The sequence below is a fragment of the Vigna angularis genome, chromosome 1, assembly GCF_016808095.1.
Source record: "Vigna angularis cultivar LongXiaoDou No.4 chromosome 1, ASM1680809v1, whole genome shotgun sequence".
Taxonomy (NCBI): Eukaryota; Viridiplantae; Streptophyta; class Magnoliopsida; order Fabales; family Fabaceae; genus Vigna; species Vigna angularis.
Genome location: NC_068970.1, coordinates 32723940 through 32733694, shown reverse-complemented (window position 1 = coordinate 32733694; position 9755 = coordinate 32723940). Strand labels below are relative to the sequence as shown.

The 9755-nt window shown below is 33.8% G+C and overlaps 1 long non-coding RNA gene across 6 annotated transcripts; it reads right to left on the bottom strand.

Moving 5' to 3' along the window:
• Positions 1-304: 304 nt before the first annotated feature.
• On the bottom strand, positions 305-8831 carry LOC108325302 (uncharacterized). Of its 6 annotated transcripts, XR_008246482.1 has the most exons (5): positions 8731-8831; positions 8518-8650; positions 8163-8218; positions 7354-7489; positions 6237-7107 (listed from the first exon to the last, which is right to left on the bottom strand). It is a non-coding gene; the product is annotated as an uncharacterized LOC108325302 (long non-coding RNA). The 6 variants fall into 6 exon arrangements; XR_008246483.1 differs by lacking the exons at positions 6237-7107; positions 8731-8831 and adding an exon at positions 305-506 and having other exon boundaries at positions 8518-8724; XR_008246485.1 differs by lacking the exons at positions 6237-7107; positions 8731-8831 and adding an exon at positions 3570-3984 and having other exon boundaries at positions 8518-8724.
• Positions 8832-9755: the final 924 nt, after the last annotated feature.

Genomic DNA, 9755 nt, shown 5'->3' with positions numbered 1-9755 from the left:
AATTTTAAGATTTTTGGAACGCAAGAATCAAACTCATATAAATTCATAAGATGTATTTATATACACTAAAATAAAAAAATAAAGAATAATTTTTTTCAAATACTTAATTTTAAAACTTAAAACTCATAATATATAGAATATTTTTATCGACTAAAGTTTAGTACTATGTTACATAAATTAAATAAGAATTTATGTGTATGCACTAAATCATTTAATGATTGTAACATCCTAGAAAAATATAGTATAAAATTATATCTAGAATATTCACATATTAACAATATTACAATTTAGTTCTGAGGTTAAGAAGTACAATTCTTACCGAACGGCCTTACCAAAATATTACAGAATTTAAACTTTACAATTCTACCGCCTAGACCGAACAGTTTCCAAAATCACCTATACCGAACGGTTCTACAAAACATAAGCATCAATAATAACCGAACGGTTATAAGGTTCGGCCTTCACTTCCACTTCTACCAGAGCTTCTTCCAGCAACTCTTGTCCTCCTACTCACATCCACAGGATGTTCATTGCAACAGGAAAATACGACCGAACAACAAAAGAGACCAGACAGGAAAAGTACAGGGTAAGCTTATGTAATTTAATTAATTTTATAAAACATTTATTTCACATAAATTTGATATACATCAAATAATCAATCATGCAATCATCCAATCATACATTTCCAACCATAATCATATGTCAAAGCATGCAATGACCAACCACTTTACTCTGACTGTCCAGACTGTATGAATTTTGTGTAGCTACGATGTTTTTGCACCCGAGTGATGTAATAACTGGGATATCCTCAACAGCTGCCACCTGAGGTTAATCTGTTCCGCCCAAATTCACTTTATGGTCTAGGACCTCCTGCCATTCCCACACATGAGTTACCTTTCTCTACGTGAGAACAAGTAATCACGGAATATCACGATAAACGCCAGCTAAGCTTTGTCCACATTTATACTTTAGCATTCCAATACCATTCATGAGATATTCCTCCTTGGAATTCTCTTTTACATCCATATCATTCCATTCATATCACATTTTCAATATCATCATACTCTATCAATTACCACATTCAAACTAAATTAAGAAAGACAACTCTCATATCCAAAATAAGACCGAACGAAAGACCACCTTTAAAACTAATCTAACAACACACTTAGTGTAAGACCAAGCGGTCTTTCACTTATACACAGAACAGGACCGATCGGTCGATGCGAGATAAGGCTCATAATCAGTCGAACACTCTTGATACTATTTGGCGTTTACTTGTAACTCGATAGTTACTACAGAATAGTATTTTACTGGACAAGAATCCTAAGAAGGAAACAAATACTAAAGAATACATCTGATTTTAGACTTAACCGAAATTATAATAACTTTTGATGGAACCTGAGAACTTAAATCAAACCCTACAAGCTTTCACCGAGCACTATTAACTTACCGAACGTTTTGGAGTTTAACCGAACACTCTTAATACCTGATGTAAATATATTAAAGAATATTATAAGATCGAGTACTTGGTCTATGACCGAGTACTACTGAAACCGAGCACCAAGTCTATGACCTAGTACTGTAGAGACCGAACACTCTAACAAATATAAATATATAAGGCCGACCACGAAAACAACCTAACATTTATTCACATACTGAAAACGACTATAATGTTGATTACTTAACTCATTTGAATACCCTGACTAGACTGATAATTAAGTAGAAATAGAAAACTAAACATAACTAAATATTTAGTGTGCTGACCTACCAATAGGAGACCGAACGGTCAGTAACTTAAAGTCTCTTTATAAGGAGAATCCAGTTAAGACCGAACACAACAAAGGAAAACCAAACGGTCACTAATGACATTCGGTTACAATTTACATAATTCTGCAGATTATTACAGAATCACTCTCAGACTATATTCCTACCCATTTCATGGCTTTCATCAATCATCAACACTTCCAAACAAACATGCAATATTTCAACATCAACCAAATAATCAAACATAACTTCATTCCAGCAAGTAAACAATCATCAAACGAGAATCTTAATTAAATTATAAGCTTCTCTTACCTCTAAATCTTAGCCGAATGCTCACAGTTTGCAGAGAATAGATCACCACCAGAATTCTTAGAGTCCTAAGGTCACGATTTATGAAACTAAACCAAACAAAAGACCAGAAATACTCAGAATGAGTGGATAAACTCATGCAACCAAAAATATGGGTTTGCATGTGACAGAAAACTAACATTCCAAGGAGAAAGTAACTCACCGGCTTGAAACCACCACTTGATCGGTTTAAACGAAAGCCCTTGACGCCGGGAGAGTTCAAAACGATGCCTGAGTGGTGATCAGGAGAAGAAAAGATGAGAATTTCTTAGAGAGAAGGTGGAGATTGTAGAGAGAAGAAGGAGAAAATGGAGTTCAGCAGTTTGGAGAAGAAAGGTGCATGCAGAAAGTGGGACCGAATTTCAAAATCTCAACTTAAATACCCCTGCTAAAACCGATCGGTCCACTCTCCTATAGCCACATGTCTTCCACTCTCTGAAAATTTGAACCATTTTCCTTGACACCTGGCTTCCACTACTTGGGATTTTTAATGAGTTCTGAGAGTGATAGTATATAGTAAGTTTTTAAATAAGATTACTTTGAATTATTAAATATTTAAAAATGATAAAAAATTGATTTACAGATAATAATTTTAAAACCAAATATTATTCTTGAATGTAATCATGTAAAAGCCATTAAATGGTCAACGACTTTGTAAGGTGGATCTTTGTTGAATGCAATTAGTGTATGAAATGGAAGTGTGAGAGATTAGAAAAACAATTCTTAAATCGCATAATGATTAAATTCACTAAAACTGTTTAGAATGATTCACGTGCAAATATTAAATGATAAATATTATTTAGTGACACGCTCCCTCTCACACCAAATAGTAATATATTATTATTAATTATTATTATTATTATTATACCTCGAATTGATGAGACAAAGCTGAAAAGAGATAGTGGAAAATTCATATTAAGAACACATAATGAGACTATTATCAATCTTTAGAAAACTGCTCTATATTGAACGTGTTTCTAAAAGCAAAAATCTCAAAACTATTTAATTGTTTACATACAATTTTGATCTTGAGTTTTTGAAAGTGACCAATAAGATGTATGGGCTCTTATCAGCTGAATACCAAGGTTTGTCCACAATATAATTAACACCCAAAAGTGAATGTTTGTTTTTCTTTTCTACACCTCCCTTTTTTTCTTTCTGCAACATAATAGAACTGAAACGCCAAACTAGTCCTATTAAAAGTTATACTAAAAAGCTAAAAATTACCAATGCATTTTCATTTTTTAAAGCATTTAGAATTGTGCACTGAAAGATATTTTTAGATTTTAAAATATATTTCAGAATTTACATTTTAAAATATATTTCAGAATTTACATTTTAAAATATATTAAAAAATATATATCAGATTACACCATAATGAATTTAATAAATTATATTTTGAAATATACAAAAATCAAAAAAATATTTCAAAATACACATTACAAAATACCCTAAAAACATTATTTTGAAATATACATTTCTAAACGTATTTATGGATTTAGAACATATTGGATAATCCAAAATATATTTAGATAAAATTACATTCGGAATAAAAAACTGAAATACATTAAAAAAATACTTTCGATATTATGTTTGGGAAGTATTTCCAAATTGGGTTTTCTTATTCTGGATTGGGTTTCTTCTCCCTGTGTTTCCTCACCCAACTGGAGAGCTAGGCTGGTTATGTTTCTTCTCCTTCATTATTTACTTCTCTATGCCATGGAATTGTTTGGGAAGCAAGCTTCTCATTTGCATGTCTAAGCTGATTCTGGGTCTATGTGCATGATGCATTTCTTCTCTCATGATCTTCTGAGTAAAGGTGGAGCCATTGTAGCCAACAATTTCATTGTATCATGAGAAGTACCTTGTTGTCTCAAACACATCAAGCTCGTCAGAATCGTTAAGAAGGAAGAATTTGTGATTATTTTCTCGATACATGAGGCTGGTATTGGATATCACTAGTGTAAAATAGGCATACAACGTCTAATATTTAACTAAGCACCTAAAGTTAAAAATGATGGATGGCAATATCATAAATAAAACCGCGTGATTGACGTTAGTTGGTTAGAGGAACAAACTTTAATTATCTTTCCGATGTCTCTTGGTCAAGCAAGAGATGGTGTTCAAATTCATAAAATTTGAGCACGAAGATATTTTAAGAGACTCATTAAACGTTTGTTGGTCAAAGGAACATACTTTAATTGCATTTTTTACGTCTCTTTGGTCAAGCAATATGATAACAATGCTCTAGTTAGGACAAGCCAAATCTAGAAGCAAATCAAGCCATAAGTTCATGGATGAAGATTGCGGAATTTGGTGGTGGTGAAAGGTGTTAATAGCTCATGGTTTTGGTGAGTTGTATGGTGATGGAAGATGTGTTTAAGGGTTTTCTAAGAGAGGTTGGGCCAACTCTTGGAGGAATGTGGCTAGAGGAGGCCACTTGAGTTGCTCTAGCCTAGGGTGACCTTAAAAGAGTAGTATTGTACAAAAATGGTAGCATAACTTTACTCTAAATCAAAGGTGATTATATGATGGAGAGCACCTCTATTTATAGGCTAAGGTGTCTCAAAATAGGCTAAAACTTTAACCTAAAAGAGCCACCTTGGTTGGCTTGGAGTGCAAGGAGAAATCCTCTCCAATAGGAGGGAGACAAGTGGCAAAAATCCTCTCAAATGAGAGAGTGACATGTGACCACTACCTATGGAAAAACTCTCCATTTCTAGATTGACATATGGCCACTAACTAGGAGGAAAACTCTCCAATGGGAAGCTTCCACATGTCTTGGACAAAATTCTTCTCCCATGTTCTCCAAGCTTAGCTAAAATTTTGACCCCTTGGTCAACACACCCATTTTGAAGGTCCAAGTATAGTCAACTTTGGGCCTTGGCCCTTTGTTGACTTGTTTGGTCAAAATCATATTATACTTGGTCCAAAATACAAAGCCAATTGAAATCCTACACTACTAGGCCTATAATACAAAACCCAAATAAAATCAAGACTACTTGGCCCAAAATATAAGGCCAAAGTTATTCTTACTCTACTAAATCTTCATGATGACTTAAGATGGCCCAAAAGAAAAAGTCTAGGTCCATCTTTCATAGATGCCTCCAACACTTCATGAATGTGCTAAGTCATGGCAAGGGACATGCCATCATCCCCTCCCTCTTGAAAAGGATTTGCCCTCAAATCTTCTTATTCTTTTATGACAAAAACATTTTTCTTATTATTGGTTAATTTGTGTATCTTTCCACCATGATCAAAGATCCATATGCAAGTGTCATCAAACTCAAAACCAATAATCTTATGAGCCACAAACAACATGTATCTAGATGAAAGATTTAAATAAAACCTTATGCTAATTTTAAAAGAATTTACTTCAAAACTTAGAAGGTCTACTCTACAAAAATTGTTTGTGTTTACTTTGAGTTAATTGTATCCTAAAAGGTAACATCAATTCAAAGTTTGATTTGGAAAAATTTGAGGAGTTAAAAATAGTGGAAGGTGAAAAAGAAGTTGCAATTTCAAAAGTAAAAAATGGAGTTATGAAAGATGGTTGGATGTATTGAGAAAAGTTCAAGGATTGTAAAACTCCCTTCATCATCTTAGTCTCAACCTTAATTGTGGGAGTGGTAGGAGGCTTTAGTAAATCTTCCTCTTCTTCTTTTATCTCAATCTCTTGTTTTTCTCTCTTTTCTTTCTCATTCCTTTCTTTTATCTTTTTCTCTTCATACTCTCTTCTTATTTCCTCCTCCTTTTTCTCTCTTCTTACTTGCTCCTCTTTCTCTCTTTGTTCTTTCTCTCTTTTCTCATGCTCCTCTTTCTCCCTTTGTTCTTTCTTCCTTCTTTTGTCTTCCTCTCTTCTTCTCTTTATCCTCCTTAAATCCTTTTGGACTTTTTCTTGTTTTTCATTAAGAGTTCTAAGTTCTTCTTCCAACTTAGCAAGATACTCTTCTCTTTCAATTCTTTATTTTTCTTTGAAAAGAGTTTCTTCCCTTTGCCAAATTTTAAGTGACTTTAGCTCTTTTGCTAAAATTTTCAAAGTGGGTTTTATATCCTCACTAGAGTCACTTCCAATTTCATAGAAATTAGTCTTAGACATCCTTAAAGGTTTTCAAAAAGATGCATTGCAACAAACAAATACTTAAATTTCAAAGAAAGTTCCTTAAGACTCTTAAGGAGGCAAAAGACACCCAAGTTCACTTCTAGGAAAGGGAGGTGAATCACAATGGATTTCTTAAATACCAAACCTTTCCTAGCCAAAGTTTACCTTAGCCACTCTTGAACCAAATTTCTCAAAGGGAACTAAAGTTGAAATTAAAGTTGACACACTAAGCTATCATAATTAAAGAAAGCAAATAAACTAGCTATGCGACCTAATGATTACGTTAGAAGAACTTTGGTTCCTCCAACCAACCAACTAAAAAAACGAAAATTACTATGAAATAAAGGTTCTTGTTAGGAGATGGGATTGGGCACCAAAGACTCCCCTAAGACACCTAACAAGGCAGTGAGTTACAAGAGAAAAAAAAAAGATTACAAAACCAAAAAATTACAAACAAATCAAAGCTTCCTCCTAAAGTGTTTCTCTCCTTTCTTTTTGGCTACCACTCTAGACTTCAAGTTCCCTTTGGGTCTCCACCACCTAGAAGGCTACCTCTAAGATATTGGATCACCTCACAAAGAGAACCTACACCACACAAAGTAACCAAAAGTGTAGATATCGATCGGTCATTCACTCCTTCCTCCCACCGTTCGGTATTAGTGTAGATACCGTTCGGTCATTCACTCCTTCCTCCCACCATTCGGTATTAGTGTAGATACCGCTCAGTCCTTCACTCTTTCCTCACACCGTTCGATATTAGTGTAGATACCGTTCGGTCCTTCACACCTTCCTCCCTTACCGTTTGGTCCTTTACCGTTCGGTACTCTTCTTTTTCCTCCTTTCATAAACTTTCCACTTCTTAACACTCCCTCTAATGGAATGTGTTCAACCAACTGAAGTAATTCATGTCAAGTCAACAACAAGAAATAAGTACAGAATGGTAACAAAACAAGAGCATAATAATAGACACTAATAAACACAAAGTATTCAAACTCAGAATATGGAGACTTCTGGAAATAAAATAGATATAGGCAGTAATCAAGAAATCCATGTCACAAGACTAATGCTATCACTGTTAATTAAAAACCACCCAACAGAATACTAGGCATCCCTCTAATCTAGCAAGAAACACTTCATACCCATTTTTCCAGAGGTAGCATTGTACTTTTCACTTTCACACTATGTTTCCATCTTTTCGCTCTGCAACCTGTATGTTTTTCCCATTCACTAAGTGTTTGCTTCCTCGATCCACAAGAGGCACAATTGCACATGACTCTACAAGAAAAGAAAATTACAAGCTGCTCAATGAATTGTTTTAGGGACGAACTCAAATCCATTCACATGGAGTTCTTTTATGCTTCTCAAGCTGTTTTCTTGGTATAGAACCTGTGATAAACAATACTACTGAAAATGATATATTTTCGGAGATAATATTGGATGAATGCTAACATAAAAGTCAACTCCAAAATCATAAATAAAATAAATGGATATACAAAAAAGAACTTCTAAGTCCTTGGGGGCAAAAGAACTTGTCATATACCACTAAACTTCTGTCATATATTTTATTTAAATTAATTTAATTTATTCTGTTACTTTAATCCACTAATAGGGTGAAAACACACTCCTATATTTGTTCTGTTTACATAAAGACAAATAAACAAAGTGAGGAATCTCTCTTAAAAAGGTAAATGCTTAGTTTTGGCGAGAAGAATTTGTACTGTCTAGTTTACTATCATTACAATTTTTTACTAAAATATCTACGAAAGTTGATTGTATAATGATTCATAAAACCTGAGCATGAAGCAGGAGTAATTATGTGAAGGGTTCTGATTAATCTTTGTCGTTTTTTAATTAATTAATTATTGGTCCAATTATAGTTTATGCAAATTATTTATCTTGAAGGAAAAGATTATAAAATATGTTAGGAGAATGTGAAAAAAACGAGTACCTTCTTTTGCTTCTTTTGCACAATGGTGGAACAAACTCTATCAGACACATAAAAACCTGAGAAAGGAAACAACATTGTGCAAATAACTTCATAACCTATTTAATTAAAGCGAAATCAAATATGCTTTATGCGAAATGGCCAAATTAACAAAACATAGGTCATAGTCAAGCTCTAATAGGTAAATTGAAAATGCATATAAAGCAAGAGAAAGGTAGAGCAAACAAACGAGATTCGCAAAATTCCAATAGGTATTAGGTTCTCTAATTTATAGGGTTTTCGGAATAGTGTAGCGGTTGAAAAACGGAGTTCAAACGAAAGGCCAAGCAATTAGGGATTGCAGAAGAATATAACTTACCGGTGAGGGACCAACGACGAAGGATACCGTCGTACACTCCCTAACGAATCGCGAAAATGGAGTGCAAGTCAAAAACTGCAGTGGAGAAAAGACGGTCCTGGACTGTGAAAACAGACAAGATGGAAACTGGAAACTGGAAAATGGAGAAGCAAATGCTCAGCTGTGAAGACACTGGAGAACAAAATGGAAAATGGAGAAGAAGAAAGAGGAAACCTGAGGTAACAAGAAGGATTTGAGGGAATTTTTTTAGCAGTTACAGGATGTTTTTACTAACAAACCGCTAAAAATATAACTTTAAAAACGTAAACATTTATTTATTAAAAAATAAATTCAAAAATTAAGGACGGTTTAGAAGAAAAATTGCCAGAAATATATTTTAAAAAAAATAATTAAAAACTTAATTGCGATTTTGGAAAAAGTTGCCGAAAATTATGAGGTTTTTAAAACCGCCAGAATTTAACCCTTGTTATAATATACTATTTTTGTATGACCTTGGCCTTATTATCGACATCGGTTGACATGTCACCGAGCATTCATGCAAGCAATATCACCTTAAGAGTTATAACTTGTATTAAACAAAAGAACATTAAGGATAACTAATCATATGGAGAAACCTTAAAAATAGGATAAATCTATAGAATATAAGTCCATAAAGGTTATGGTTCATATAATACCATAGATAATTATTACTTTTGAGGTATGTCAGTAAATTCATTTATATAGCACACTGATAACTTGAGCGTCAAAGGCTTTTGCATGCTTCTCGGCCAAGGACTCTCACTACCAAATCAAAAGAAGACATATCGACAAAGAGATACCTAAAACATATCAACTCAAAGCGTGAAGAACACACAGGTGGACACATGTTGTTGTGGGGATATCTCAATCTTGTAAGAACAATTGACATCATGGGGTTGAGTTATGTCTATACATATGGTGTGTACTAGAAACATGCAAGAAACGAAAAAACATAAGTACCTAGTGATGGTTCCAACCAGATGACAATGCTTATGGAGTTATAAAGAAAGTTAGCTAATTTGTCGAAGAGATGGATGTGCCAAAAGTAGGAAATGATAAAATGAAGAGGAAGTTGGAAGAGGTAGTAGGAGAGAAAAGTCAATCTCAACCTAGCAAAACACAAATGACGTCTCCACCTTGGACACATATTGAAATTTGTAGAAAAAGTATGTAAGGTACAAATCAGCGCATGATTGTTACCGCTAACACATCCACATTAC